This window comes from Podarcis erhardii (genome assembly GCF_964252035.2).
Source record: "Podarcis erhardii genome assembly, chromosome: 2".
Lineage (NCBI taxonomy): Eukaryota > Metazoa > Chordata > Lepidosauria > Squamata > Lacertidae > Podarcis > Podarcis erhardii.
The window spans coordinates 45730318-45737952 of record NC_138498.1 but is presented as its reverse complement, the minus strand read 5'-3'; positions in this window follow the sequence as shown (position 1 = coordinate 45737952).

The following is a 7635-nucleotide window of genomic DNA, read 5'->3' as shown; positions in this document are numbered from 1 at the left end:
GAGGTTCAAATTAGCACCATCTGATCCTTGATCTGCATAATGTATCTAATACTGAAGAAGCACGAGCATGCATTTGCAACTGTGTGCAGATGCACGTGCCTAGGATTGGTTGAGAAGGGGTCAGGAAGTGTAATCTCCAAGAGCAGCTGGCATGCTATGGCAATGCAGCACTCCCGCTGGCAGACTTAGGCATCATTGGAGTGAGTGGGGCACCCTTTCTAGCAACACAAGAGCAACAGGTGGCCATGGGGATTGGCTAGTGAGGTCCCCTGGTGACAAAAAGGCATGGGGAAGGATTGGGCTGGTGGCCCTGTGCTCTCTAAGCCTAGCAGGTCACTTCACATGGATGTGTGGAATTGGACAAGCACAGGCTGGGTGTGGCCCTAAGATCAGCTGCAGCTCATTCCCTTCATTTGCTGCCCTGATGCACTTTTCTCGAGATTTTGTTCTGAGATCTTTGTGTATAATTCAAAAATACTCAAGTGCCCAGGGTTTTCTGAATCTGTTTTTGGAACCCACCCCTTTCTCTTGAGATCCTATCAACAAGTTTGCTCTTTTGTCCTTGATTTTATTTTATTTTAAAGCCTGTTCCTGTTCCTTCCCTCCCTTGTTCCAAACACTTGAGAACTTGAATGATCTTCTGTGGTGGTGTAATACTTGTCATTTATTTCCAGACCTGAGCATGAATGAGGATTTTATTTTATTTTTTCACCTTTTGTTTTTGCCTTGCATCCTCCAAAATTTTCCATGTGTAAGGGTCTCTATAATGAAAGACAGAAAGTCAAGAGTAATTTGACCTTTCTGCATATCCTCTCTCTTTAAATGCAGTACAGTCCTATACATGTCTACTTAGAATTAAACCCAGTTAGTTTTAATCATTCTACGGTAGTTACAAAAGGGAAGCAAGTATAGGACTGTGGCCCTTGTGACATAAAAATTTGTATAATCTTGGGGAAATATTTACATGAATTGCAAATGAAGAAAAATGTTTTTGGCAGCACTGTATATGTATGTACACACACAGAAACACACACACACACATACATACATACATACATACATACATACATATCGATAGATTGTGGGTGTGGGTGACAGTGCAAACATTTGCCCTCTATAGCAAAACGTGTAGATCTGGCACTGCTGGTAATAAACTGAGATCCATGCTGCAATCCCTTTTCAACTTCTTACCTCCAGGTTTCTTTTTGTCATTGTTGCCATAACTACCCAACTATAATAGTATAATGCTTTGATTGGTTTGCAGTTATCCACTTTCAAATATTTCTGCTTTGCCTGAAATCAGCTTCCAAAATAAATTCATTAAATATAGAAAATATTTCATTAGAATGGATTTCCCTTCTTTTCTTTTTTGATCAGTCTCACAAATGGGTAAATCAAAAAGCAACAATGTCTTCATGACAGAAACAGTTTTTGCAGATGATGAAATGAACAAACTGTGTTTTCTGGGAACCATCCTCTTGTGTTCAGCTGTTATATAAGTACTTTTCAAAGATGCAGTGCATTACTGTTGGACTCCTTTTTGAATTTACCATCTTCCAGAACTATTCCCTTATCAACATAATCCTCTCTGCGATTGTATTGCTCGCAATAAATTACTTCTGCTTATTCTTTTCTTTTGTTTTAGCTCAAAGTTATCCTAATCTCTCAAGAACATTTCAGGGGCACTAAAACAGAGCAGGCACTCAGAGCGAGCGCTGAAGCTTTCCAAAATACTGATGAACTGAATAAGTTGCTGTTGGGGTGGAACAATGACTGGATAACATATTTTCATGACCTTGTCCAAGCAATCACCTTTCTGACTGCTGTTTCCTAGTTTGTGCTAGAAACATTAGCAGCAGTAAATAAGCAAAGTCCTCAGTCAACTACCCTTTCCCACTGCCGGCCTGCCCATGAGGAAGACTGTGGCAGCTGCTTCAGGTGGTAGAATCTAAGAAGCATCTCCATTAGCACGCCCCTACAGCTACTGAAAGAGGAAGTGGCTGCAGCAGCTTCCAGGCTCAAGTGAGATACCTTGGGGCTCTCACATGATCACACCAGAAGCTGCAACTGTGCGACCCTGGTAAGTGAGGCTTTGGCGTGGGTGACAAGGGGGGCAGACAGCACCTAGTTAGTATATATAGACAATAAGCCGCACCTTCATCCAGAAATTGATTTCAGGGCAGTGTGCATCATTTAAAATCTGCAACACAACATTAAAACAGCACAAAACATATTGTAAAAGTGAGAGAAATAAAACCATTCAACCAGCTGAAAATACAATAATTTTAAATGCCTTAATTTAATTACGGGGTATCAATTTGCTCCTGAAAGCATGGTGTCACAATTGTGATGAAAGCCATGTGAATCACTACAAACTAGCCATTCAAAAGTTGGGGTGGCATTTGGGGGAGGGGGGGACAAGAACGCTGTTCCTGGAGAGAACTAATGGTGTCAGTCCCAAAGAAGGATAACAGAGAAATGCTCTATATCAATTATTTAATCTATGTGTGGTTTTAAAAAGAAAAACGGGAAAGAGAGAGCTCTTACAGTGTTTCAGCCATTTGGTGGTCTTATTGCAGGCACTTGCTTGACTTACAGTGCAACCCTTTGCATGTCTACTCAGATATAAGCCTTGCTGGGTTCCATAGGAATTACTGCCAGCATTGCAGTCACAACCTTGAATACAAATCATTTGCACTTATGCCCGGTGCTATGTCTCCAGTCCAGAAAATCACCTTACAAAAAGTGTACCTGAGCTTTCGTTCCTTTTCCCAATTCAGGAGCGCTGTGTAATGTTCTGGAAGGAGTCCATTCTCAGCTTAACTATTATGCTCTTTCAAGAGGATGCAGGCTTCTCAAAATATCCATGACTCAGAACCAGGTGGCAATGCAAAATTATTCCCTCTGTTACAACCACTAAGGTACAGAAGGAGGAGGTTACTTCTCTAAAGGCTAGCAGTGAATAATTTACTTCACACAATAAAAGGGATTACTTCTCAAACCCATCAGGTCAACTGTTTTTAAATGGAAGCAAGCACACCTGGGCTCGAAAAGTGTAAGAGCAGGTGCATTCTGCCTTGGCCAACCATCAGCTTTGTCACCTAAGCAATTCTTGGTCACAGAACAATTCTAATTTGATGCAGAACTAGTCATCATCTTGGTTTGATCCAAAAGTAAGAGACAATGGATAGGAATTCCCATTGGTTTCTGAATGAGAGCTACACTAAAATGCAGAATGAATATCAACAGTTAAAATTGTGGAAGCCAGTGTGGTTTAGTGGGTAGAGGGTTGTACTAGGACCTGATGGACTGTGGTTCAAATCTGCACTCAGCTATGAAACTTACTGAGTGACCTCGGCCCTGTCATTCTCATCCTAACTTACCATGCACAGTTGCAGTGGGGATTACTTGAAGAAGGGGGCAAACAATGTACTCCAACTTGGGTTCCTTGGAGAAACGGGTGGGATAAAAAAATGCAGCCAATATTCACTAGGGCTATGGTGCAGCAAGACAGCCTTAAATGGCCATCTGTGAGCCACAGTCCCAATCCTAATCCTCCCTCCAGGGCTGCTATTTAGCAACAACAAAAAGCCCAGGTACTTTACACGCCTTTCGCGTACCATCTAGCTTCCCCCACAATCTCAAAATGTCTGTGTGTGGGTGTACACCATGAAGGGTGATATTGAAGCAACTGTTGGTTTTGCTATGAATACACACACCAGAAAGCTACTTGGAAGATTTCCAGTTTTGGATATATGAATTTCCTATGCCTGGACAGCTAAACAGGTGGTGCTGGGACTATTGCTAACAGAAGCTCAATTGCAGCCTAATCTGAAGAGCAGAACCTTGTCTGTGAAAGAGAGGGCAGCAAATCTTCCTTTAAAAAAAAAAATCACAGGAACTAAAATGACAAATTTATGGTTAAAGTTCTTTTTGTTCCTCAGCGAAGGCATCTTTGAAGGCCTTCATATTTAGCACAAAAAAACTCGTGTTATTATGGTTCAAGGTGAATTTTCATAGGCAACAGCACATGGCATTGACAGAGATGTATCTTAACTGAAATGGAACCTCACACTCTGAGTTCTGCATGCCAAGAGACTGGAGATAACCTTATTATCAAAGACGTTCTCTTAAGGTTGGAAGGCATCTAACAAATGGGATCTATGCAAAGTAGCAGACAGTGAACCCATCCACATTGTGATGGTCATTTTAGCTCCACTGAAATGCCTGGATATGTTGTGTTTTGTTTTTCATATGCTGTGGGATTGTACCAACAGTTGGGTATGCCAGAGTTGGGTTAGGGTCTGTTTATTCATATACCAGGTCTTGCCCCAATGATCCACTGCTTAACACAACAAAAGATAGAATATAATAAAACAGAATAAATAAACCCGTCATCAGTCACACCGACAAGACAGCAGAATCTCAGCACTGGGGTGGGGGGCAGACAATAATAAAAGAAAACCTTCCCAAACTAAACAATGAGAGTTACTTAAGAAGAAAGCTTATCCATTGAGAATCAAAGATTTTAACTATCCTGGGGTTTAGGGCAAAGTAATCATAAAACAATTTTCTTGAGATCGCTCTGGATGCCACCATCAAATGGCTCTCAGATGCTTGCTGGTGTCCCTCTTGTGTTGTTCTAGCTGCCTGGTCTCCACATGTGACAGAAATGGAAGGCTGTTCCAAGCACCCAAGGCTAACAACTCTTTTCAGGTACTTACTAACTGTACGCTGTTGCCTGGTAGGGATGGGGAAAAGCCTCAGTAAAGAGTTTGAGGTAGAGAGCTCTACCCTTCTCAGAGCTGGCTTCAAGCAAAGATGTCCTTATCATGAAATTGTTACTTTATCACATGTACTGCTAAGTAACTCCAAGTAGCTTACAAAGAGTTGCCAGGCCATCTCCCATCCAGGAAGCTCATATGGCCAGGCCTGCTTAGCTTCGGCCAAACCACCACACCGTATACCTGCAGCTCCTTCTCTGGACCGTATCACCTTACTCCCCATACAGAGACCTTAGACAAGAAAACAAATGTTAATGAGCTGCAGCTCCTGCAGTATAATTAAAACTTTGGAGCATTTTTAAAGTATGCAAGCTGACAAGTGCTACATTGTAAGCAGCTCTGCCGTTGACATTTGAGCATCTGGAATATATTCAGAGGGGAAAGGTCCCCAAGGAGATTTGCTTTTCTCCCTCTGTCTCTTTCCATCTCTCTGTAAGCATAATTCATGATGAGATTAAAATAAAGAAAGCCATGCAGCAAGCTAAAATAAATATAGCACTTGTAAGTACAAGCGAATTTCACTTACAAATGTTTGGCCGGTAATGAATGCTTGCTCTCTCTAGGCAAGGGCTTCCAAAATATATAAACAACAGAGCCTTATATAAAAATGTATGTGCTGCAGACAGTGGCTGGGCATCTGCCTTGCCTACTAATGAGGCTAAAGACACTAGAGTGAAATGCGTTGCCAGGGAAGATGTTGTTGTGCTGAGATTTCAGGGTCTAAGAGAGCTCCTCAGGAGAGGTGGGGTGGTGAAAAGGAGTGTGCAAAATAGCAGTCAAGGCTTCCAGAGGCTGGTTTGAAGTGAAATGGTCACATGGCCCATTTCAAGAAAATTACTCTTCCATCAGAGAGTGAAATAGACTCCCAGTTCAGGTCAAGGGAGAGTGCATAATGGTGTTTCAAGTGACTTGTTGATGTCTGGAAACCGCTGCTATGAACTGACACGGAGAATTTGATTCCGTTTCATTTATTCTCTGTAATTGTCACATTTTCGGCTTCTGCTAATAATTTTGAAACAGTTCCAAGAATGGAGGAATGGCTGCCTTCCCAAAGTACAGAATAAATGTCTGCAATATTAGCGGCACTCTCCTAGGCTCTGGTGGTTACCGCAGTGGCCACAGGATCCTGCCTGTCTCCTGTGCTGGTACATCTTGAAGACATGAGGCTGTGCACAGACATATCACCACTGCCTGTGTTTCACCAGAAGATCCCACGGTAGGTTACAGCAATATAAGATGCATGGTGCTATAATGCTAGCTGAACATAGAATAGCCAGGGGAGAACTCTGGCAATGGGAACATGGCACAAAAAGGGAGCACTTTGCCCAAACAGCCTGGCATCACAACCAATACATTTGAAATCAGTGGGTGGGATCTGCTTAGGTCCAAGGCTGTTGTGGCTATGAAAGAAGCCAGGACCCTCTTGGAGTGTAATGCTTTGAACCCCTCCATCACAGACTCAGGGTGTATATATGTGTGAATAAACCATACATCCTAAAGACAACACAGTCACCACTGTGCCTCATTCCCAAAAGGAGACACAAACCCTAGATAAAGCATGCCTTGAACTCCCCGGAATCTCACACTGCTTAGTGATTGGGAGTGGCATGTAAGACAAGTCTTTGTGTGGTGGTACAAGGCTGTGGCCCAGCTTTCATTCCTTTATAAAAAATCTGCAACACAAAAGAATTCCTCAGAGGAAGTCGGCACATATTGAGAACTTCCTGGCATGTCACTGTTTGGGGCTTTGGATAAAAGTATCTCTGAATACTGCCAATCTCGAAAGACATACAGATTGAGTTGTTTTATTCTGCATATCAGACAGAACAGCAGCAGCACTTTGAAATGCGTAATACTCTCTCTCCCCCTATTTTTTCAGAGGATGTTTCCATTTGCTTTAATTAAGTTGTCCCTGGGTACTCAGGCTTACTTTCCTAATACTTTCCTTACTGTGCCAATGGGCTTCTGAATTTAGTGCTAGCAAAGTAAGCCTGTTCCATATGATTTTGGTGGTGGCATCCTGTTTGTGGGATTCAATTCCTCTGGTGTGGTCTGTCAGTCCCACCCTTATCTCAGCCTTTGAAAGGATAGTTAACCACCAAAACAGCTGAGATATCCATCCATCCATGTTTTTTAAAACACACATACACACTAAAGCAATTGTGGAGCGCTCCAATTCTCATTGGAACAAAAGCACTGGGAAAGAGGAAGTTTCCCATTCCCCGACTGAGTGACCTGCTCTATGCCTGGTGGCTATTAGTTCCAAGAAGGAGGAATACAAGTATACTTATCATGCAAGCTCTCTCTCTCTCTCTCTCTCTCTCTCTCTCTCTCTCTCTCTCTCTCTCACACACACACACACACACACACACAGTGTGTATTGTGGATGTGAATACATTTGGTGACTGAGACCACTTCTGCACCTTGCACCTAGGGAATCCTGGGAAATGTAGTTTGTTACAGGTGTTGGGAACCATCGTTTGCCAAGGTCATACGCAGAACCCTATTTCCCTCACAAAACCACAATTCCCAGAGTTCCCTGGAAAGAATGATGGATCGTTAAATCATTCTGCTCAAGTGGTATAACAGTGCTTTAAATGTATGGTGTAAACAAGGCCTGAGGTCAGGAAAATGTCGTGAACAGAAAGCGTGGTGTGAATGGAGAGCGTTAAACACCACCAGCCTGCACTCCTACTCCAGAGCACAGAGAGAGAACCAAATAGTTAAAGGTTAAGGTGGAAACTTCATAATGGTAAGAGCTGTTGAGCAATGGGGCAGGTGGTGGGCTCTACTTCTCTGGAGGCTGTACCAGCCACCTGTCTGCCAGGGATGCTGAAGTTGCATCCTGCAC